The sequence below is a fragment of the Ctenopharyngodon idella genome, chromosome 10, assembly GCF_019924925.1.
Source record: "Ctenopharyngodon idella isolate HZGC_01 chromosome 10, HZGC01, whole genome shotgun sequence".
Lineage (NCBI taxonomy): Eukaryota > Metazoa > Chordata > Actinopteri > Cypriniformes > Xenocyprididae > Ctenopharyngodon > Ctenopharyngodon idella.
This window is the reverse complement of record NC_067229.1, coordinates 9,563,443-9,588,824: the sequence shown is the minus strand read 5'-3', so window position 1 is coordinate 9,588,824 and position 25,382 is coordinate 9,563,443.

Genomic DNA, 25,382 nt, shown 5'->3' with positions numbered 1-25,382 from the left:
TGGCGCCTAACAACAAACTCTTGTTTGTATTTACTCTTGTGTACCGTACGTTCATTTTTTGTGCTTTGTTGTAGTTTGTTCATCATCTGCGCTTTATTTTTCGTAAAGCATTATTTTGTTGCATGTCAGCTGTGATAAACAGGCATCCACTCTCAATGAAGAGAAGGGTGTGTTTGTTTGGGTTTATTTCAAATATCAACAATGTCAGGCAGCGTTTTTGAAATATCGCTTACCCCACCTTTAATGAATTTTTCTGATAAAATAGAGTTGAATTGAAAAATGAAATGAAAAATTGTGTCCTAATATTTTTATTTATGTGGTAACTGCTTGGTAGAAGTAACAACCATTAGCACAGTGCACAATGTAGCACGGCTTCATCACTTAACTTAATATTCCATGTTCAATACAATTTGAGCTCGATAGACAACATTTGTGGTCAAATGTATTTTGACTTGTTCCCTTTTTTAACGCAAAATCTGTTTTACAGTGAGGCACTTACAATGGAAGTAAAAGGGGCCAAACTATAAATGTTAAAAATACTAAATTTTTCAATGGTTCAGCCACAAGATGTAAACAATATATGTGTGTGTGTTGTTAACATGATATTATTGTTAAAAAAATTATTAAAAAACAACATACTAATCTTTTCTGTGTAGAGTTATATTCGATTTTCAGCGTTCGAGTTTTGAAGTTTGAGTTTCGATGTCGTGACAATATAATGGCTAAAACCTAAAAGAGATCGTAAAATTGTTGAGAACAACTTCCTAGCTCACAAGTTTTAACACAAGAATTACTTCAAGTGCTTTTATAAGGTTATAAACTTCATATATCTGAATTTAAGTCCTCCAAAAATTGTCTCAATTGACCTCAGTGTCATCATAACCTTGGTTGAGCTTAACTTGTATTGACATAGAATATATGTATTTTTAAATAATCCATATAAAGCTTATACTAATGTCTCCAGTAACAAAATGAATTTAGATTCGGGTGAAAAAATATTGAAAAAATGTTTCATTCTCACTTTGTGTACACTCTCATACTAAACAAGATGGTGAATCATTATTTACAGTAAAGTGGAACTTAGTCATCTCTCCAAACATGCTTACTCAGAAATGCATGACGAAGAAATGCATACTTTATAATAGTATAGACTAGTATCTGGAAATCACTGAGATAACTGCAGGGTGTTCATGGATAAACGGAGGTGGTGTTGATTTGCTAGCTCGTTTTAAGTCTCTATGTTTCATGAAAACATTTGTTTAGGTGTTGTTTCTGTTAGGGCTTCTAGGCTTCTTTATTGTTTAAAGTTAGCGCTCACGTCCATTAGCGCTAGATGTTTAGGAAGACAACCAGATTGCTTTTAAGTCCACACGCATGTCCTCATCACAGTTTGCCGCCTGTCTACTATTATTAAAACTCGGCAAACCCCCAAATACGCTCTAGCACGTGAAGCGTAAGCCCACCTAGCATAAAGGCTGGCAGCGATTTTTATCCAGCACGATGCTATCAGTCCTGGCAGCTGCGTTGTGCTAGCAGGCGCCATCCAAAACACGAAGGCTGGGGGAGGTAGAGCATGCAGAGAGGATGTGGAAGTGGTTAAAACCGTTGAGGCCGTGGTTGAGGAGGTAGTGTCATGCGGCCACTGCTGGGAAACAGTCGTTAACTGGGTGTAAAAGTCACTATTTCGTTCATAACAAAACAGAGATGAAACTTAGAGGTACAGGCCAATCTTTTAGCCAGCCGATAGTGAGAAAGACAGGTTCGTTCCAAAAATGTGCTAACTACCAAGTTCACATATGTGTCTTGCTTTCAAATTACTGCCTGGAATGACACATCACACTCACAATGACACAGACACTTTTGATTCTCTAACAAATTTAATTGAATCTTTCTACCAACGGTACAAATCAATATATATTTTATAATAATATATTTATATATATTTTAATTTTGTATCCTGTTGGTACAATATGTATAGATTTTTAACAAGTGGTCATTGAAAAGAGGAGCTTACTCTCATCAAGTAAATATTATATATATATGTTTTGTTGTATTTTACTCTTAGATCAAAAATGTAGGAGTCCTAAAATTAGCACTGACATGCCCATTATTTTTTACAAGTTTCTCCTAAATCTGCAAGTTAGGAGCTACTTTTAGCCTTAAGATGTTTTGTGAATACGGCCCCAGATTTTTATTTATTTATTTTTTAGTTAAATAAATGTAAATTTGATGTTTATTTAATGTTTGTCAAAGTCATATACAAATCAAAGTTTTAAACTGTAAAGGCTCAAACCGTGGTAACAGGGTTGCAAAAACTCTCATAAAATGAATAGTAAATAAAAATACTATTCATTTTATGAGAGTTTTTGCAACCCTGTTAACAAACATTAAATAAACATCAAATTTACATTTATTTAACTAAAAAATAAATAAATAAAAATCTGGGGCCGTATTCACAAAACATCTTAAGGCTAAAAGTAGCTCCTAACTTGCAGATTTAGGAGAAACTTGTAAAAATAATGGGCATGTCAGTGCTAATTTTAGGACTCCTACATTTTTTGCTCTAAGAGTATTTCACAAAGCATTTTAATGCTAAAACTAGCTCCTAAATCTATGAAATATTAGGAGTAGTCAAGAGGACTCCTAAGTCACTAAAACCAAATCACAAACAATCCTAAAATGGCTGTTGGTGGCAATCTGCCTCAGCAATCCGCCCAAAGACAAAGAACCTTGAGTGCTGAACTTTTTCTTCATAAATGCAATAAATATTTTGATTTATAGATTTTAATCTGCGATGACATAATATAAAGGTTCATGTATGTACAGGCAAATTCATTGAATAGTTTAGCTCAAACCCAGAGTACTCCCCCGTATCCTGGGAATAGGAACCAGCTGAGAGTGAGGAGTCCGGGTGGCAGGAGGGATGCAGAAAACTGTCGAGATAACTAGGTGAGTCGTATGTATGTGTATGTATATATATATATATATATGTATGCCTCCTCTTGAGCTGACTAGATGGACCATCTGAACATGCTCCTCTCAAACAATCTCTCGAGATGCAGACATGAAAGAGGCTGACAATTAGCTGAACATATACTTGTTTAATTAGTGACACTTAGCCTACATTATAAAATCTTTATTTGAATATGACAACATGGTACCCCGTTCTACAATATTTCTATGGTTAAATCACTAACAGAGACTCCTCCCCTATCAGCCAATCACTGTGTGCATAGTTAATAAGTGTGTTAACATTACCAACAAGGTCAACCCCACCCGTTCTCTTAGCTTAAGACTTCTCTCTATTCCTTAAGTTTGTCTCCGCAGCTTTGTGAATAAGTTTTAAGAGAAAACTCTTAGCGAAGAACTTTTACTGCTATTTAGGAGAACTCTTAAAATGTTTTGTGAATACGGCCCCAGAACAGTATCAGGGTGACAAGTAACAGGGTTGCAAATTTAGCCATAAGTACGCTAGTTTGGGATCAAATCTTGGTTTATAGTGACTGATGAACTTTTAATTCCTATAAATGAAAGATGTTTGATAATTTTTTTTTAACCAAAAAAAAAAAAAAAGAAAAAAAGGGTAACAGGGTTGATGTTGTCAAAATTATGATGTTGTATGATTTTAATTGTTAAATTCAATAAGGTCAAGACTTCTGAGGTGGGACAGGCCAAAATTCCAGCTTTAAGAAGGGGATACAGGCATTTATCTCAAAATAATCCAAACTAAATACTATATGTGTTGTTTCATATTTATTTTCTATTTTTATATGAGAGTTTTTGCAATCCTGTTACCACAATTTAAGATATATTTTTAATAGTTTAAAATGCTGATTTGCTGAATATCTTTATAAATATCTTTATCTTTAAAGGCCGTTTTCTCAAAATGAGTTTTTTCTCCTGCTCTGAGTCAGAAACCTCCACTTCAGCAGAACTTATATACACCAAACTTTACAGTTTTATTCCTATCTATATTCTGAAGGTTTTTACAGAGGGACTTGTTGATATATAATTTGCCTGATTTTATACAACATTTTATTCCTAAAAAAAAATGGTGAAAATATATTTTTTTTCTAGCTATTGATAGTATTTTCTGATTTATGGAGTGATAAAAAGAGATATCCAAAATTACCTCTGTAAAAACCTTTGAATTTAATGTCTAAAAAATTAAATGAGAATTTTGAACCTGACGTCATCTAATATTCAGATTTTTGTTCTAGAAATGTATTCAAATTAGCGCATATTTAATTAGATAATGCCTAATTTGCATATTTAAACATAACATTTTAGAAAACTTGTAATACAAAAAATGTTTGCAATTTTTAATGTAATCAATCAGCTGGGGTAGTATGGTGATATCTATTAGTTAATTTTTTTACCCTATTCACCTGGGGTGTCTTGCCTTAATTCCTATAAATGAAAGAAAAATGTTTGATAATTTTTTTTGTTTTTTACAAAAAATGGGTAACAGGGTTGAAGATGTCAAAATTATGATGTATGATTTTAATTGTTAGATATATTTAATAAAGTCAAGACTTCTGAGGTGGGACAGGCCAAAATTCGGGCTTTAAGAAGGGGATACAGGCATTTATCTCGAAATAATCCTAACTAAATATTATATGTGTTGTATTAGCAGTATATTTTACTGCTTTTCAGGAGTAAATATATATATATCATATTTATTTTCTATTTTTATATGGGTTTTGCAACACTGTTACTACAATTTAAGACATTTTGAATAGAGTTAGATCCAAAGTTAGCTTGTAGTAACTGATGGAATTATAATAAAAAATATAAAACAAACATTTTTATTTCAAAAATTTGGTAACTGGGTTAAAAATGTTGCAATTATGACATATGAGTTTAATAGTTAAATAAAGTCAAGACAGTCAAGACCTCTGAGGAGGGACAGGCCAAAATCCACTTTAATATGGGATACAGGTATTTGATGTGTTTAAAACCTCTTCTCATGCTAGGCTAATTTTATGTCAGACAATCGATTAAAATCGAAGCGTTTTCACAACAAAAACATGGAATTTGACCCTCTTATACTTTTAAAAATGTAATCAGACACCAAAGTGTACCACATTTGTGGAAAGTGCCAAAAAGAAGGGAGCATATGAACAATAAAATGATTCATGCAGTAAATTACACCAACGATTAACATAAAGCAAAAAGTACAGTAGGCGCAAGCTCTTGCACTTTTATTAAAAGATAATTTCACACCTCCACCTTCTGGCTTCAGGGTTAGTCATATCAACGGAGGGAAGGTGCTAGCCTGTCTGAGGCGTTGGATAAGCTCATTTGAAGACCATCACAGGCTCAAGAATAAAAGTAGGATGATTGCGTAAAGGAGACGATTAAAACGAAAACCGTAAGAGCCTACTTCTCTAAACCTGATCTCGACAGGGGGCTATCAGAGAACTCTTAATCCAAAGCTTGGATTGATCCATGACTCCCTCACAGGTTTTGATTTTGCAGGAAGCTATTCATCACCGACAAGTGAAAGGGATCATACTGTATAATTAGACCCACGTCCCTCCGTATTCGAAACCACCTCAGGCCTCTCGTCTTAAGCTTAAGATATTGAGGGTAATTGGCCTTTCTGATGTATGTTAATCCAACGTTGAAGAAACACAGTCCTTAATGTTACGACGCCTGATTGATGGATAAGAATTCACCTCAACATTTTCTTTCACACATATCGCATTTGTATCCATATTTCTTTGACCTTCTTTAGCAGCCAATTTAAAGGTCAAACATGTTATTTCTGTTACCTTAAAGTCCCCTTCCACTTGCCAGTGGTCGAAAATACGCAAATTGGCGCATTATATAACTTGTTTCATTTCATGCATGACAAAATTATCCATACTGAAATTATTTTTAGAAATAATGAACCATTAATCCTACAAAACCAAACCTGTCTTCTTGAATATGACTTTATTTACTGTGGAACCAGCATTATCTTTCTCCGGGGCAGAGGATGTCACATGAATGCAGGAAGGCTTGTTTGACTCGTGTGTACAAACTCCCCCTCTCGCTCCTGGGGGTGAACGATGCATCAGCAACCGTGCATGGCCTACATGCTCACTCAAGCATACTGCAGTGTGGCTCCAACCTTGCCTCTTTGCAACTGTCCTCTTGTATACATATTTCCCTTGCTTTGTGCATAGCCTATGAATTTCTTGCCTTTTGTGATGCGACACAGTCGGAGCAGTTTCTCACAGAATTGTCTGAAGTATTAGTGTGTTCCTAAAAGAAAATCGTATCAAAGTCAGTCTTGCTTTTGTCATAATGGGTTTTATGGAGAATATTAAACTGGTATACACGTTTGGCTTTTGAGAGCCTAACAGCAAAAGTACCACAGCTTCTACTAAACTAGAATATATAGTTACTGTTACGACAATAACGTTGTGGTAACTTGTACTAATAATTTTTATACATCATTTTTATATAAAATAGAATATAAATAAAATATCAAAATATTATAATGGAAAACTATATTGTGTTAAATTAATACATTTAATTACATAATAAATGATAAAATTAACATTATTAAAAACAATCCAATTTTTAAAAATAAATAAAATATAGGTTATATAGGTCTCATCTCAACATTTATTTCCATCAAGAGGTGCATCAATTTTTGGTCAAGATCTTGTATTGACAATGCAAGAGTCAAGCACTACATCCCAAAGACTTTCAATGATTTTCAAGGGTTATGTTCACCCAAAAATGAAAATTCTGTCATTAATTACCCACAGGGAGCATGAAGAATCATTTTCACACATTGGCAGCTCAAAGTCCAGACCTTAAAGGGTTAGTTCACCCAAAAATAAAAAATCTGTCATTAATTACTCGTTCCACACCCGTAAGACCTTTGTTCATCTTCAGAACACAAATTAAGATATTTTTGATAAAATCCAATGTCTCAGTGAGGCCTCCATTGCCAGTAAGATAATTAACACTTTCAGATGCCCAGAAAGGCATTAAAAACATATTTAAATCAGTTCATCTGACTACAGTGGTTCAACCTTAATATTATAAATCAACAAGAATACTTTTTGTGCGCCAAAAAAACAAAATAACGACTTTTCAACAATATCTAGTGATGGGCGATTTTAAAACACTGCTTCATGAAGCTTCGAAGCTTTACGAATCTTTTGTTTCGAATCAGTAGTTCGGATCGCGTATCAAACTGCCAAAGTCACGTGAACTATTGAAATTCCGAAACACACATGACGTATCGAAGCCTCGTTTACTGAAATCACGTGACTTTGGCGTTTCGAACCACTGATTCGAAACAAAAGATTCATAAAGCTTCAAGCTTCATGAAGCAGTGTTTTGAAATCGCCCATCACTAGATATTGTTGAAAAGTCGTTATTTTGTTTTTTTTAGCACACAAAAAGTATTCTCTTCATTTTATAATATTAAGGTTGAACCACCGTAGTCACATGAACTGTTTTAAATATGTCTTTAGTAGCTTTCTGGGCATCTGAAAGTGTTAATTATCTTGCTGGCAATGGAGGCCTCACTGAGCCATCGGATTTTATCAAAAATATCTTAATTTGTGTTCCGAAGATAAACGAGGTCTTACGGGTGTGGAACGAGTAATTAATGTCAGATTTTTTATTTTTGGGTGAACTAACCCTTTAAGGTCTGGACTTTGAGCTGCCAATGTGTGAAAATGATTCTTCATGCTCCCTCCCAACCTCCAAAAATAACAATAATCAGTGTATAGTGTTTTTGGTGTAAACTAGTTATCACTGTAAATCTTTACAAGGGAGAGTACTGGTTTGTATCAAATAGTTAAATAGTCAGCACAGCCTCATGTGCAACAATGGTTGAAGGTGAATCATATTTACTCTTTAAATAACATTGCCGTAATTCTCCGTCTGGGAGGCATGACATAACACATTGAATCCACTTGCTATTGTCCTTGCCTTGGGTAGGAGATCGCTCTGTTTTAACCTCAGGTCTGAGTGACAGCTTAGCCTGCAGCGGAGCTTCATTTCGTACCTGACTCATGTACACTGGAAAACCACTCGCTTTAGCCACAAGCACAGTAAGCTTAGCACACATCCACTGACTATCATGTGTAGTTTCCTTCAAATGATTAAGTATGTGTTCGGATAAAACTGTATTAAACAGGTAACGGTTCAAGGATCCCAATCAATAACAAGGGCGAATGTATTCAGTATATAGTATGTATATGATGCACATTTCTGTATGCATACTGTATATCCAAAACACAGTATATAACACAGCATGCAGAGTTGTCTCCCATATCCAGGGCCGTTGCTAGAGGGGAGAAAGGTGGTGAAGATTCTTGGGGCCCCCAGCTTTCAGAGGGGCCCCGCGATTTCAACTGAGGGGGACCCCCAGCAACAACCTGCACACCGAATACCCTACAGCCCTGGCTGTATCCTACAATGCATTGCAGTTTCTTCCATTTTAAATGACTGGAAGTAACTTTTTAATATCAGATCTCCTTTTTGACTTTGATCAGACTGCAAAGAGTTTTATGTAATGCACATAAAGAGGTCATGTGACAACCAAAATATTTAGCATTGCATCATACATAATGTTTCACATACTATTTTTTTATATTCAGTGTGCACTGTTCAGAATGTTAGTATTTCATTCTGAACATAACAATAAAGAAAACAGTCATATGATCAAAATATTTAACCTTTATATACAATTTACATAGATTAACATTTCTTTAGTTTTTTTGCTTAAACTCATATTTATTGTCAAAGTGTTGTTAGTTTAATTATTTTAGTATATCTAGTTTTGCATCTCACACTATTTCCCCCCTGTTTTCTGTGAATCCTTTACTCTAGGTGAAAAAAGAGACTCTTACTGAAACTGAAAGTCTGTACCACAGAATAAACTCACAAAGAACAGCAGCATTTTTGTACAAAAACAAGATGGACTGATTAAATCACATGCCCGTAAGGCATGGCAAGTCTGTGCTTTAATGATATTTAGACATTAATTTCAGCTAACTAACCAGTTTATGAATCAGAATTTGAGTGCTGCCAATTATTCTGATGGATTGCAATAATTTCATTTTTTTTCTACATTCTACATTCAATTAAAAAACTGTAGTGCAGTGAAATAATTGTGAAACCATGCCTGCAACGGAGTAGTTCACTAATTAAAATGATTATTAGTGGATTAGATGCCATAATTTAATTCCTTTACAAACATAAAAAAAAAAAAAAAAAAATCTTGATTTTATATACTAAAGTAAAACGGTTGTAACAAAATATTTCTTTTACATCCCATCGCATACATAGTCAACATTCTGCACACTCAGTACAAAAGTCACTCCAGCAAGGAGGATATATCTGTGCCATCTCCCACTTTACACCAACAATTCAAGGCAGTGTAAAAGGGCCTATAGACAGTCAATGGCAGACTTATCATCAGAGTAATCGGATGATCCAACTGTGGTTATACTCTGCCGGCTGCCAGAATGAGAACAGAATTCTCTCTGTGCTGAAGCTCAGTATTTGGCTTCACCAGCAAAGCACATTGTTGCCTCAAGACAGTGCTGAGAGTGTTTAGGATTTGCTAAATGTGCCAGTATTTATTGCATATCTTCATAAATGTTGAGAGAAATGGACATGGAGAGAAAAAAAACCTACTCAGCAGGAAAAAAAAAATCCATATACCTACACTCACCTGCCACTTTATTAGGTACAACTTGCTAATATGGAGATGGACCCCCTTTTGCCTTCAGAACTGCCTCAATTCTTCATGACAGATTCAACAAGGTGCTGGAAACATTCCTCAGAGATTTTGGTCCATATTGACATGATCGCATCACAGTTGCTGCAGATTTTGTCGGCTGCACATCCATGAATCTCTCGTTCCACCACATCCCAAAGGTGCTCTACTGGATTGAGATCTGATGATTGTGGAGGCCATTTGAATATAGTGAACTCACTGACATGTTCAAGAAACCAGTTTGAGATGATTTGAGCTTTGTGACAGAGTGTTATCCTGCTGAAGGTAGCCATCAGAAGGTCATAAAGGGATGGATGTGGTCAGCAACAATACTCAGGTAGGCTGTGGCGTTTAAACGATGCTCAGATGGTACTAAGGGGCCCAGAGTGTGCCAAGAAAATACCCCAGACACCATTACACCACCAGCAGCAGCCTAATCCATTGATACAAGGCAGGATGGATCCATGCTTTCATGTTGTTTATGCCAGATTCTGACCCTGCCATCTGAATGTCGCAGCAGAAATTGAGACTCATCAGACCAGGCAATGCTTTTCCAATCTTCTATTTTCCAATTTTGGTGAGCCCGTGTGAATTGAAGATTTAGTTTCCTGTTCTTAGCTGACAGGAGTGACACCAGGTGTGTTTTTCTGCTGTAAAAAATAAAGCACTGTGATCAACAAAAGTCTATGATACTTGCAAGTTTTGTCCATCAAGATAATTTTCACAAATTAACACAACTTTTATGAATTTTGAAGCCTAAATATAAATCGCCAGAAGTAAAAAGCTAAAAGGAATGAACTACACAACAATCCCAAGACTTCAACATTACCACCACTAAGCTTCCGACAACCAGGGCTTGACATTAACACCCACCAAATGTGGGTGGATTTCAGCAGTGCCGTGTAAAGCAGTCACTCCTTGGTGGGTTGAAATTTATATATTTACATTTTTGTCAAAAATATAGATTTTTCGATACATATTGATATTTAAATATATCTGAAACGCTTCCAATACTAGTTTTCCGCAGAGCAGATATACAATACCAGCTGCTCTTTCTCACTCTCTCATCTCTCAATACAGAGTTGACACACAAACCCGCCTCCCCTCACTCACTCATTTCATTTGCTCCAGTTGAATATTGTTGCTGTTACAGGGCTTGAATTTCGGCGTGGGATTGTGCGTATTGAGCATAATTTTACTCATTCCTGCAGATTTTGTGCTCACGCCCAAAGTGCGTGAACATAAATCCGCCTCAGTACTAATAGTATTGATCCATGTGTCAGGTCTTTAAATGACAGCAGCCTAATATATCTGCTGCCAAATTATGAGACAATATTAAAAATATCTATATGGCAGTTTTTCCCCATGGTATCGATGTCAAAATTGTGGCCAGTGAATATGCTGAGTGGCTAGTAACTTTGGAAAACCACTAGCCACAGTGGCTTGTGAGCAAAAAGTTAATGTCAAGACCTGCCAACAACAAGTTTGAATCAGAATAGTTTGTAAGAGCGCGATAATAAGCACAACAAGGCTGTAAAAGCGGACTGCGTTTGTTTGGCGCAATGACTCTTAATGTCCCTAAAAGCCTCTGTACTCGCATTTAGCCACTTGTTAGCAAGCTTAAAATTTAAAAAAAAAAAAAAAAAAAATCACAATTGAGGCAATACTGCCAAGTGTGGCTGCCAAGTTTCAGCTAAAGAAGCACGCAACATCCGGTAGGTGACGCTTGCTCACTCTCATTGGCTATTGCAGGTAACAAGTCAGAGGCAGAGTTGTAAATATCAAACATGATTGATATTTTCAATTTGAGATCGGGGATGCTCTGTCTAGATCAGGACCAGTTAAATAATCATAATAACAATACACAATAGAGGATTTTTTGGACAAAAAATCATTTGCGATAAGCCTCGAATCGGGCCACGCCCCCCCAGAACACTTGTCTTTTTTAAAAAGCTTGATGCTGGTCGCCTATCACTCCTATTATATGGATAAGTGTGAGCAGGACATTTTTTTTTTTTTTTAATTTCTCCTTTTGTGGTGCGAAAAAGAAAGTACATACTGTACTGCATTAGAACAACACAAGGCTTCTTCTGTAATTGATTGACATAATACCAGTAGTTATAATTGAAATTGTTAAAAATGTAAAAATATTGATTGTAAAAACACACCCAACTAAAACCCTTCAGATTCAGGTTATGTGACCTGTATATGGCATATCCTGAAAAGCTGAACACCTCTTGCTGTTCCCAGCAGCCCTCAGATGTAGGCTACTGCACAGATTTCGCTCTGGGTCGATGACTCTCATGGCTGCCTGCTTTCATGTGCTCGCTCAGAGGCTCCAGGGCCAACGGACTCAGTCGTCCTGAAATTTACTTCCTGTTCTGCTGGCTCTCAGGCCTCTGGGCGGTCTCGTCTCACACCACCCATTAAGGCAGGGGTTAGTCAAGAGGAGATGTTTTTAATTTTTTAAATGAACAAATAAAGGCAAGAACATGGTATGGGATAGGATATATATGCTAAATGTAGTTTTAAAAATGCTAACGGAATGTTCTGGACAGGTTTTGTTTAAGTTATGTAATGCCAATAGAATGTTCACTCAGGTTATCTGGGCTTTGAAAAACTCCTCAAAACTTGGACATTTGTGTAATGTTTTTTAAACGTTAATAACTACTTGTTCCAGAACGTTCAGAGAACATTAGTAATGTTCCTTTAATGTTTGCAAAATGATAAAATGGAACATTCCCATAATGCTTTCTGTAATGTCTGCAAAAAAAAAAAAAAAAAAAAGAAAAAAAAAAAAGGATGTTCAGAGAACATTCAGAAACAACACTTCAATAACTTAATGGCGACATTAGCAAAACGTTCTTAGAACATGCTTTTTTTTTAGCTGGAATTCTGAGACCAAATGGAAATCTGGGAATTAAAATCATATTCAATTGTAAAAAATATTTTAAATAAGTTTTATGATATAAAATGAAAAAAAAAAAAAAATCATAAAGATTCCACAGTATTTCTACAGTAGGTCACAAATCCAATGTTAAAATTACAATTTAATGAAACTTTTCTTTCACTTTGTTATGATGATTATATAATCCACAGTAAGTCAATGCACAGTATAAATGTACTCTTGTGTTAGGTGTGCAGTACACAAGGGTCTCCTATAAGACTTCAGTTAGTGGTCTTTCCTGACTCACGTACTGTATGATTTTCTATATATACCAGGTCAAATTATACATGTGCATTTTACATGTTTACCGCAGAAAATGTATGGAATGTATTTATAGCCTTTATGGAAAAGCTTTTGGATTCGAGCCCAGTCCTCCCACACGCTCGTAATTTTTTAATGTGAGAATAAAACCGTTTTACCCAACAGGACTTTCAAAAAATGCTTGCTCAAATGATCTTTACCGACACTAAAAGGGTCTCCAAATGGGCGTTTGGGGGAACAATAACGTCAGAAACATATTTTCTCTCGTCCCACAGAACAAGAGTGGCAGAGTCCGTTTCATTTTGTTGTTTTGCTTTTAAGACTTCTTCGGTTTCTTTATGTGGTCTGAAGAGAGGGTCACAGACAGTCATTATACAAAGACCTGTACGCGAACCTTAAAGGACAGTTCTTCGGTCATCATTTACTCACCCTCATGTTGATTATCCATAAGCTAAAGTCAAAACTTGACTCCCCATTAACTAACATTACAGGAACAGTTGAAAAAAATCTTTAAAAATATCTTCTTGGAAATTAATCCATATACACTTGAAAATGAGTCTTTCTCTGTACGTTTTGGTCTTCCGTCCACACTGATATTTTTGTCCTGAGAAAACTGATTTTCCTGATTTTGCATTGTAGTTGGGACTGTGAAAAAAATAAAGTATTAGAAAATGTGTCGCATGACATCATTGTTTTCAATTCATACAGTTTTAATCCCTCATTTCTTTGATCGGACATCTCACCCTTCTTTGCTTTTGCCCTTCTTAAAAAAACATTCAAATGATCTTACATGGACTTACTTTTCAAAATTAATAATAAAACAATCGCTATTGGCAATAGGGATAGCTAGTATGTTTGATTAGCATAGCGTTAAACAAGAATTTATAAGATTAATATCATGTTTTGCTCAAAAATCACTATATAGCCTATATATACACATCAAACTTCTGTGGTTTCATGTTGCTTCTTAACACAGTGAGACAGAAAATATATTATGTTATAAAATTCTATGATACAGGCTATGTCGATTAGTGTTGCATTATAGATACATTATTCTTATAAAAATACCCAAGATGGCAGATAAATAACATCCTCACAATCATGTGTATATTGTCTTCAAGTTTCATCAGTCAGAACGTCTCTATCTGCATGTTATTCAGCTGTATCTGATGTCCATATAAGGGATTTCCTGGAACGTCATAAGTTTAATACTTCTATGAATCTCACTTGTGGACTTTCTGCGCGAGGGCGCCCTCCGGCTTCCAGTATGAATGATTCAGAAAAACTACATGAGAGTGTTTAGTGCTCCATATTGCTAACATCACCTCATTTTGTGTAAAAATAGAAAAAAATAATACTAAAGTACTTTGTGACTTGAGTAGTTTTTCAGCAAACTACTCATTTACTCTTACTCGAGTCATTATTTTTCAGTACTTCTACTTGTACTCAAGTAAATTATTTCTTAAGTAGCAATACTTTTACTTAAATAAAATTTTTTAGTACTCTTTCCACCACTGGGCAATTATGTTTTAGACCATCCATGGAATGGCGATTGAGTGCGACCTGGACGCACCAGTAAGTGGTGACATATTTTGCTAACAAACTGATAGTGCCAGAAGAATAGAGTCAGAACTTTAGTATGTCTGGTTTCTCGGTAACATCTCAGTGAGCTTTTATTACCTTTTACGCATGTGTAGTAAGATTATTTTTGCATTTTTCGATGTTTCAGTGGACGAGAAACTTTCGCTTGAAAACGCTAGTTTTGAAATGGAAACACTGTTCAAAAGTATCTAGATTAATGAAGTAGTAGCCTAGTCATGCAGATTTGGAATGAACCTGGGGGAGTAAATGTTGAACGAATTGGAGTTTTTGGGTGCTATCCCTTTAAAGGTGCGGTCACATTTGAGAAATGATGGCAAAAATAAGCAAATATAAAAGACTATTGTCTATTGTAAATAGTGTAGCAATGTACAAAGTCACTTTCAAACCAAGAAATCTAACATGACCAACACTGCAAAATCTCTGTGTGGAAATCTTTCTCCCACATACAAAATCATGGATTTTGCTACCAAAAATTCTGTAATTCTGATCTGTTTCTTCCTCAAAATGAAACTCTTTTGTGTGTTTAATAATCCGCCAGGCTAGGAAAGTAATAACACAGAGTTACAGCCCTAACACTTACGGTGTGTCAGAATCTGTAACCCTACATGCAGTATGAACAATACTTGACACACGCTAAATCGCTAATACTTCATGTCGTTCAAATATAGATCTTTAAAAAGAGGGTTTCAATTTCTCTTCTGAGAGTAATCAAGCACCACGCCAGCTTCCCGTCCCAACCTTCGGCACCAGGCTGGGCTCATCCCAGCATTGATTAAAGGTTTGAGCTGCTGCCCGAGGGGCTCTTTGAATAGACAACTTCCTGTAGTTTAAGGCCAGTGATTAACCAGCCAACCCCCTTATTCCCACCAGGCCCTGTGCCTTTGTGAGCAGTACGCCTCGCCTCCCCTTACTTAGAGCGCGGAGAGAGAGAGAGAGGGTTCGACAGCCAACTCAAACATACAAGTGCAATAATGGACCTTCTATTGTTAGCTGCTTCATTGTCGCATACAAGGGCTAAAGGCGCTACGACCCGGTCGCTATAAAACTCCAGAGCAACAAGCCCTTCGCTAAGGGGAGGTTTTTCTGTCATTATGATGCGTCCAAGGCCCCTCACCCATAATTAGATGCTATTTTCATATATAGAGACCTCTTTAGCATGACAATTGTTCAGCCATTGTCAAAACATGGAAGGTGCAGTGGCAGAAAGATAAATCGCAAACAGATTAATGGTCAATTATGGGTATTTTTTTCAGCTGCTGAGCGAAAGATAAATATGCCTTGATACTTTTGCTATTAAATGAAAACAAAACTAAAATGACACTGTGAATGCAACAATAAAAATTGAAAAATCTCAATATTATAATTTTTGTGGATGGAACGTGAGGAATTTTAATGGACTTGGGAAAGATGTGGTGGAATTTTTGACTGTTGTAACATAAGTTTCTAAGTAAGTTTGTTTTCTTGTTTATGTCTTTGTGTATGTGTGTAGGCTGAGAACAGATCTTCATTTAGAAACAGGTGTCTTAAAATCTTTCCACTGCTCACTCAAAAAACAAAACAAAAATGACGTAAATATTTCAGATGTTTTTCACACTCCCCCACAAGCAGCAAACGTTTCATGTCTAGTTGCTGTTAAAAAAATAAATAAAATGGAAAAATAATCAATGATGTACAATAATCTCTCTCTCTATCTCTCTCTAGTACTAATATTTCAACAAAGATTTGAGAAATTTACAAAAAAAAAAAAAAAAAAGCCAGCATCTTAAAAATTGTGTTAAGTAATGTAGCAACTCGATGTAAAAAAAAATAAAAAAATCTTGAATTCAAAAATGGTGCGAGACAGTGAGCTGTTTCTCTGCTTTATTCATCAAGAGTTTCCCCCCATATGGTCAGACCAGCTCCTCTCACATGTGTAAATAATTTTTGGGGGGCTGCCTGCGGCCCCCTCTGGCTGAACGGTATTGATCTTCCTTTGCTTTCTCACGGCCACCATTCGCCCCTGTGGTGAATGAAAATGACACAGAGATCTCAGAGGCAGCCACCTGCCCAACACCTCCCTTTGTCTCAGCCTGGTGACATCATCTGACCCTGGGAACGAGAGGCCCCTTTTGTGTGACCTTCGAATTTGACTGAGCACCTCTTCCTGTGGTAGGTGCCTTCAAGCAACAATAACTGAAGCAAAGTGTGCATCAGTGTATGAAGTCTTCAAACAGGTAAACCACATGTCTGAGCCACCAAAACAAAAACAAAAATCTCTATAAAATGAACGTTAAATACAATCTCTATGTCCTGATAGAAAAACTTTTAGTTTGCAGTTACCATAACTTAATTTTAATGCATGCAAAAACAAATACATATATAGATATATTATTTTTAGATAGAGAGATATAGACAGAGAGAATTTATTATATACAATGTATAGATAAATTGTAAAAATGTTTAAATGATTTAACAATAATTAATAATAATCATAATTTAATTAATGTATATTTATATTTTGTTTTATATAATTTATATTAATTTATGCTTTACAATGCATTTACATATGTATATAAAAAACAATTTTAGGCGGTTTTGAGATCAATTTTACAAAATGTTTTCATATAACAATAATAATTAATGATTAATAATTACCAAAATAATAATAATGTAATTTAAAAACATTTATATTTGTACAATGTATATATTAAAAAAATATTAATTTATGCTTTATGAATTTTAGGGGGGTTTTGATGATTGCAAATTATGTGTGTGTGTGTGTGTGTATTTACAATTTATATTAATTTCTGTTTTAGAAATTCTACTAATGTTTTAATGTTTTATATAAAAAAAAATGATAATAATAATTAACAATTAACAATAATTACCTAAATAATAACAGTTTAATTGGTAACACTTTACAATAAGGTTCATTAGTTAACATTAGTTAACTACATTAGTTATCATGAACTATTAATGAACTGCACTTATACAGCATTTATTAATCTTTGTTAATTTTAATTTCAACATTTACTAATACATTATTAAAATCTTGTTAACATTAGTTAATGCACTGTGAACTAACATGAACAATGAACAACTGTATTTTCATTAACTAACATTAACAAAGATTTGTAAATACAGTAATAAAATATTTTGTCACAAAAATAACTAATTTATAATTATTTGTAAAAGCCACCAAATATTGATAATATTTTTTTGTCAAAAAACAATAAAGGACTAAAGTAGAACAGATATTTTTGCACAGCAGCTTTGGCTCACAGATGTGTGCGTGCGAGTTTGTGTGTGTTTGTGGGAGTGTGTCTGCAGGGCAGCTGCGTCTGAACTGCCCCCATTCTTACAGGATGTGACATGGCTGTCGGAGTGTGTGCTCATCACTCATATGCTACACAGAACATGCTTAGACGCACAAACACACAGCCAGCTTTAATTAATACATAAAACAATGAATACTCCCTATATAAAAAAGCATGAGGACAATAACTAAAAATATGACAGCTAAGTGGCCTCTTTGAAATCTCTTCAGATTTGCTTAGGCATAAATAAACATTTCGTTCAAGTTACAAATGGCATTAAAGCTAATGCTAATTTTGCCAGAACCCTGAACTAGTACGCCACCGTGCCTGGTCAAATTCAGAGAATAATTACATCCTAATACCCACAATTCCTTTGTTTCGTTCATGAAGGAGAAAGGAACAGATAGCAGAGGTCCTTGCCGCCAGAGCTCTCATTGTGCCCTGGGTTAAATATAACTGAGTGGAACCTCTAAAGCAAATCCGATCTGAAAGGCAAGCAAAGTCGAGAGTACGCAGCTGTCGGCAGAAACATGTATTTTTTAAAGGCTGCCCCTAATGATTCGAGACAGTTGGCAATTACGTAAGGCACACTTTTAAGGCCACTGTGGCGTGGCGCAGCCGTCCCTGAAGCTCGCTGGCATGTAATGTGTGTTTGAGGAAGCTGGCATCCAACCAACATGAGAACAACAACATACACCCAGGGGGGAAAGAGAGGAAGAAAAGAGGGAACACGAGTGATAGACAAGCTGATGAGGGTGACCGACAGATGACTGTAAAGAGCACATTTGCTCAGTCAGAGTGAAACGCACACACACATATAGGCAAATCGACGCAGTATGTTTATGCTCCAAATAACTGACACTTCTAAACTTATACACTGGAAAAAGCCAAACTGTGTAGTTTTTTTACCTTAAGGGGCCATTTCTGTGAAGAGTCTTTCACTAACTTTTCCTAGCTAACAAAAATATGGCTAACGTTCCCATTAAACGCATTTGCTGAAGCAACAATGCTATTTTAGCTTGCTTCTACAAATCCTTGAGCTATTTTATCATGCTGACTTTTGTTTCAAGGGACTCCTACCCGAGCACTTCACATCGCAAGTGCAATGCTGTACCAGGTGAGCTACCGAGCACATTTACTGCATCAGAAAAGCCATACATTTAGAGCTGGTTATGTGATGCAAACATCAAAATGGATTTATTTACAAATCATGCAAATTCAGCATTCTGGAGCAGAAAGTGAGAACTTTTCTCAATACTGCAAAGTATTCTACTAATGATATTATGCTAATGTTTAGAAGGATAGCCTACATGTTTGTTCTAGACATTTATAGATACATATGAAATTCTGTGATGAAAATGGCATTACTGAAATAAAATGTCCAACTCCTTTGCATTGCTAAGGCTAATTTCACAGCTATCATTTTATGTATCAAAAATAAACAATTAAATAATATTTTGTACGGCAGGGAGAATACATTGATGCATCACAAAGCGAGAAATGATTCTGTATCGATTCTGATATTTTCTGTATGCATCGCAATTCTCTCTCGAATCGATTCTGAGCTTAGTTTTCAACAGCAGATGGCACTGTGTGCTTTAGAAACAGCCGTACTCTGCTCTCTTCCAATTCCTTACGGACACCACTTGAACCTTCTATAAAATAATCATTCAAAAAGTTCGAAAAGGTTGAAGTGAATTACAAGGCTGTTTGCAGTGGGCTGTTTACATTAATCTCGCATCATAAAAGCATCCTGAGGTACAAATACATTCTCAGACTCAGCCGAATGCACAAGCAGTCTTCTTCGTGAGCATTTGAGCGTGCGGTTAAAAAAATAGCCTAGAGCGACATCTGCTGTTAAAAACTAAGCTCAGAATCGATCTGCGAAGTATTTGGAAAACATCAGAAACGATCCATGAATCGCAATGCATCGATATATTGTCCCAGCCCTAATATTTTGCAGGCAAAAAGGTCTGGCAGTAGTGTAGCGATGTATGAAGCACAGCTCACAGCTTTCTTTGTGCAGCTTTCAAGCAACCAACTTGAACCTGTTGCAAAATCAATGTGGGGAAATCTTTCTCCCTCACGCAAAATTCCTGATCACATGGATTCCTATTGAAATGAGTGAATTTTGCATGCAAAAATTTGTTGAACAATGGTAAATGTCAGCGCACATTAATACTACTAAATCTGATGCAGAGTATCATTAGCAAGTGGCAATTTGGCTGTGACATGATGTGTCTTTCTACCACTTCCCGTTTCAGCAGGACATTTGACAACACAGGAACAAAAACTGATCTTGTTAAGCCATTTATGAGGAATTTTAAAGTCTATATTAACTAGTTAAATTTTACAAACATACATGTGACAGGAAATCTCTCAGTCCTATATCAACATATAAACTAAAGATACGTTTACATATCAATGATGTACTAAAAACAGAAAAGCTTTTCCTTTGGGTTTTTGAAAAGTTCTGTGTATAGACGACAATGCTGTAACAATTATTCCTGTTCACACGGATCCGCGAAAACTATTAAAAGCGCTGTATTATTCATGCCAGGCCAGTAGTTGGCGATGTCACTTTGGAAAGAAACACACACATTTTTGTAGTTTACACGGAGACGATTATGGTATCGTTTTTAAAAACTTGCACTTTAAAACCCAAGTTTGCTTTTCAGGCCCCCAAAACGCCGTAGTTGTGTAAATGAACGTTTTCCATTTTTAGTTGAAAATAGTGTCTTGTAAATGACCCATGAGAGACGGCCAAATGCACAGTTCAATATTTGCTCAACATTTTCTCATTAGACATCAACAAAGCTTATGAAAAACATTAGTTGAACTGCAATGGACAATCAACCAACCAACCAACAAACAAACATAATGATCTAATTGGATTGTGCTTATGGCTCAAACGTACCGTAGCAAGATTGATGATGATTTAATTAATAAGCTCATAATGAGCAATCAAAGATGCAAAATCAGTTCATGATCAGAAATGGTGAAATTAATGAGATTTGATACCTTGTATTTAATTGGGGGTCTTGTAAAGTCTTACACAGATGAACAAAATAACATGAGGCTATTTTTTTAATAAATGTTTATATCTTTTTATATAAGGTCTGTGCAGACATCATTTTAATCAGAAATCCCGCCCAGCTGAGCCTCCACCAGTAGAATACTTCCATTACAGCTCATTCAGATGAGCCATACATTCCCCTATATTATTTTACGACAACATCATATTTCCTTATTTACTTCTATGATATGCCAATGATATATTCCCAGCCATAAATAATAATCCATATTTGAAATGTTGATGAGCCCCGGGAAGAAAAGCCTTGGACGATTCAGCTCCAACAATGGGAAAATATGGCATTCAGCTGTACAATGGCTCAAATGTAGCCCTTATTTGCATTTCTGTTGACAAATTATCGCTAATATGGAAATATTTCTCCGGAAACAGCCGGCGCAGTTTGTCTGCTGCTCTGCTTCAAATCATTTGTAAATTCCGAATGGATTACCTCCTTTTGCCGTGGCATAAAAAACCCCTCAGATATCACAAGTGGTGAAAGGGTTGTCAAACTGGTTTCTAATCTACGAGGGGGATTTAAATAAGTCTTGAATCACATTTCAGCCTCTACCCTACCCCTGCCGCAGCCCTCCCCCTCTCCGCTTTTCAAGACGATCACTTCTTCGGGAGCTTTCACTAAGTGAGATTAATTCCTGAATCATAAATAACTTGGAACAAGTCTCCGGAGAGCCCTGTAGCTACGACACAGAGACACGTATGCTGTACACAGGGTCACATAGTTTTATATCTGGTGTCAATTTGTAATCCTTTCTTTGTTTTAATAGACTGGTAAGCAGTTAATATTACCAAAATATGATACAACAAGACCAGCGATGTTAGAAAGCTCAATCGCACTCAGAGGGTCAGCGAAACTTATTTACAGTAGACACTGGCTACATATTTCAAATCAAAGCTGTCGACTCAGAAAAAAATAATCTTAAAAGCCACTGTGTCCGTTCCTGACAAGGCACAATCCAAAGTAATACAATTATTGAGAGGCTGATCACTGCGAGTTGAGGTTGGAGGTTAATCAACGTTCCTCTGGGGTTCCTGATGGTCCAGGAGACACAAAGGAATATTCTCATTACTGACAAGTGTTATAAATTTGCTGAAGGAAAGAGGGAGATAAACACTGCTGTTAGAGGACTGCTGTTAGGGAACTTTGCAGCAAAATATTTAGCTAGTCTCCGATTCTAATGTACCATAGCTTCCAGAAAGCATTAATTGAAGAATTTAGCACTAAAACAAGCTACTGGGCTATTTCACTTGGACAGCGTGAGCTTCATATCACTAACAAAACACATTTTTACAAAAAAAAAAAAAAAAAAAAGGAAGAAGAAGAAGAAAAGAGAAAATGTAAAAAAAAAAAAAAAAAAAAAAACCTTTTATGGTACAATGTTGCCATATGGCAACAATTAATTTCTACTTATTTCCTTGTTATTCAGAAAAAAAAATACAATATATTGCAATATGGGAATTAAAAGGGCAGGCTTTAAGGTAGCCAATGATGTGCTGTTTTTAAGTCAAATGACATTTGAATGTCCCTCCAAAACTCTCTTTCCCACTGTCACCCTCACACGGAAAACACCTGTTGAAGTGCTCCAGAAATTGTTCCATTAACCTCATTTCTAAACATCTCTTCTCAAGGGGGATTTTTCTGCAGCATCTTTGATAAGTTAAGATATTTTTATTTACAAATCAACTTTGTCTAACATAGTTTTACTGTAAATTGAGAAAATATCAATGTTGCCATATGGCAACGCTGTACCACAGTGGAATTGCAGATAGTTATAGATAGATATAGCATCAACAACATAATAGCAGTTATTTATTTGAAGTGTTTATTGTAGTATAGTTGTATTTATGTATAAATAACAAAATTATTTCTTCTTTTCATAAAATGAATTCAGCAATATTTTACGGAAAGGGCAATAGGAGGAGTACAGAGTTAGCTCTTCCATGTGATGAGAGTGAGGATGAGTTCGCCAAATGATAGGGAATAAATGATGGGGATCTACTTGTTTTTGGTTTGCATGAGTTACAAGTATATAAATCTATCAATTTCTAAAAGAAATGTGCATTTAAAAGAGAAAAAGAAACTAAAAAACTTTTTTGACATATGGCAATGTAATAATATTTCATGGTTAGCATACCATAGAGGATTAAAGGATTAGTTCATCCAAAAATTAAAATTTTATTTACTCACCTTCAAGCCATCATAGGTTCATATACAGTATATATGATAAGGCTTGAGGGCGAGTAGATTATGGGATAATTTTCATTTTTGGGTGAACTACTCCTTTATCATCATGATGGCTTGGGTCAACAGCGTTAATGTTGTAAAATTCATCAATTATGCAACAAATTCAATTTCAGCAGTAAGCAGCTCTGTGGAACATAATAGTGTCATTATTCTGCTCAATTTAGTTTAGCATTGATTCAATTCAGTTCAATAGCTGTGTCAATATTGCAAAGATCATCAATTATTAAACCAGTTAAATTCAGCTATAAGCAGCTCATTATTCAGCTCAAGTCAGTTCAATGTTGATTCAGTTCAGTGCAAATTTAGTGCTACTATCCAGCTAAATTCAGTTCAAATTTTGTTCTCATCTGTCAGCGCAGCCTATTTAACCCCAACGGATGAAGTACAATAACAAATAAAATAACAAAAAAAAGACATCTTCTATTATATTTTATAAATATTGTTTTTACAAAAAACTATGCTGACAAAGCATTTTACAGTGTCCCAAAAACATTTTACTTGTATCATTTAACATTTGCCAGTTGCCACATTCCATGGAATTCTTTAAAGTTCTTTGGCATGCCATGTACCATGCCTTATATGGATATATATAATAAACAACCATCACTGTACTATGGTACCACCACAGTATTTTTGCTGAAATGTTTTTCTAAAAATCCACCAGACTTTTGATACAGAATCACAACCTAACATTAATGCACTCTGTCAACATTGCGACCTAAAAACAACCAACTAAAATAAAATAAAAATATTTGTTTTCCTGGTGTGATACTGTAAAAGTATATGCGGTTTTATTTTGGCTGCCATCTCTAGGCATAATTTCCACAAAATCTGATTAGAAATGCAAGTATATGCACATCAGAACGCATGAATTCAATTACAGAACCTCAGACACACACATTGCGTCTACAGCATTAGCAACAGAGTTGACCTAAACCTGCTTGACCTCTGCTGGACGACATGCTGTTTATTTGAATTAGTTTGATATTCTTTTTCAGTGTTAGGGCCTGCTGCGTCTTGTGTTTACTCCTGAGAGAGGGTTGAAAATAAATTTCCCTTTATAAACAAGTGTAAACTTGCTAATACTCATCCCAACAGAATTATGAACAGATAGTCACTGTGGTCTTAAAGGGACAGTACACCCAAAAATGAAAATTGCTTATGCTCATGTTTTTACAAACCCTTGTGACTTACTTTCTTCTGTGAAACAGAGTTATTATTTTGCAGGAGCTCACTCCCTTTTCACTTTTTTCCATACAATGAAAATGGATGGAGACTGGAGCTGTCAGGCTCCAAATATGACAAAAAAATTTTTTTAAAAAAATATGATATGTGCTATATTGCAAATCCTCTGAAGTTATGTGATAGTTTGTGTGAGAAAAAGACTTTTTGTCTGTTATTTTCTGAAACTCTTCCAGTAACATTGCAGCTCATCAGTCCCCCTTCACTTACATTGTATGGGAAAAGAGCAGCAAAAACATTTTGCACAATAACTCTTTTGGTGTTCCATAGACAAAATAAAACACAGGTTTGGAACAACACAAAAACTATTAATTTAAGATCATTTAAGAAGATTTTGAAAGGGGTATGACTAGGAAAACAGTGTTTTTTCCACTTAGTATGTAAAAGACATCACTATTAGCTTGGCATTTTCTCATTCACCGATCAAGCACAGGCAGAATATATTAAAGGCAACTCATAGCTCTTCATTTTTAGAAGCTCCATCAACTATTTAAACACAGAAATAGCTGATATAGCTGGTTAAGTTTTTGAGAGCTACTTGAATCTCGTACATATTAATACACTCCATGAGAATGAGCCAGAGGCACTTCATGGCTATCAGGACAGACACTTGTTCAAACGTTGCTTTAGATTTGTCAATGCCTGTGAATAATTATTTGTCCAAAAGACGAACTTAAATGTGGCTTTGACTGCCAGTTGTGGTAAACGGAGCTGAAGGCTCTGACAAGCCTGACAGCGACTTGACGTTAATCTGACTGCTGTGTAACATTCGCGTCGTCGTGTTTGTATTCACGTATAATTGCCTAATTAGTTTTACTGTAATATAGCTATAATTACTTGTCATTACATTCGTCCTCGGACCACTAATTTAGCGTTTTTAAAGGAATTTATGAACGAGGGGAAACAGAGGGAAAGGTAGCCTCGTGACCTCACCTCACACAAAGCTGAAATTTATCACGGGT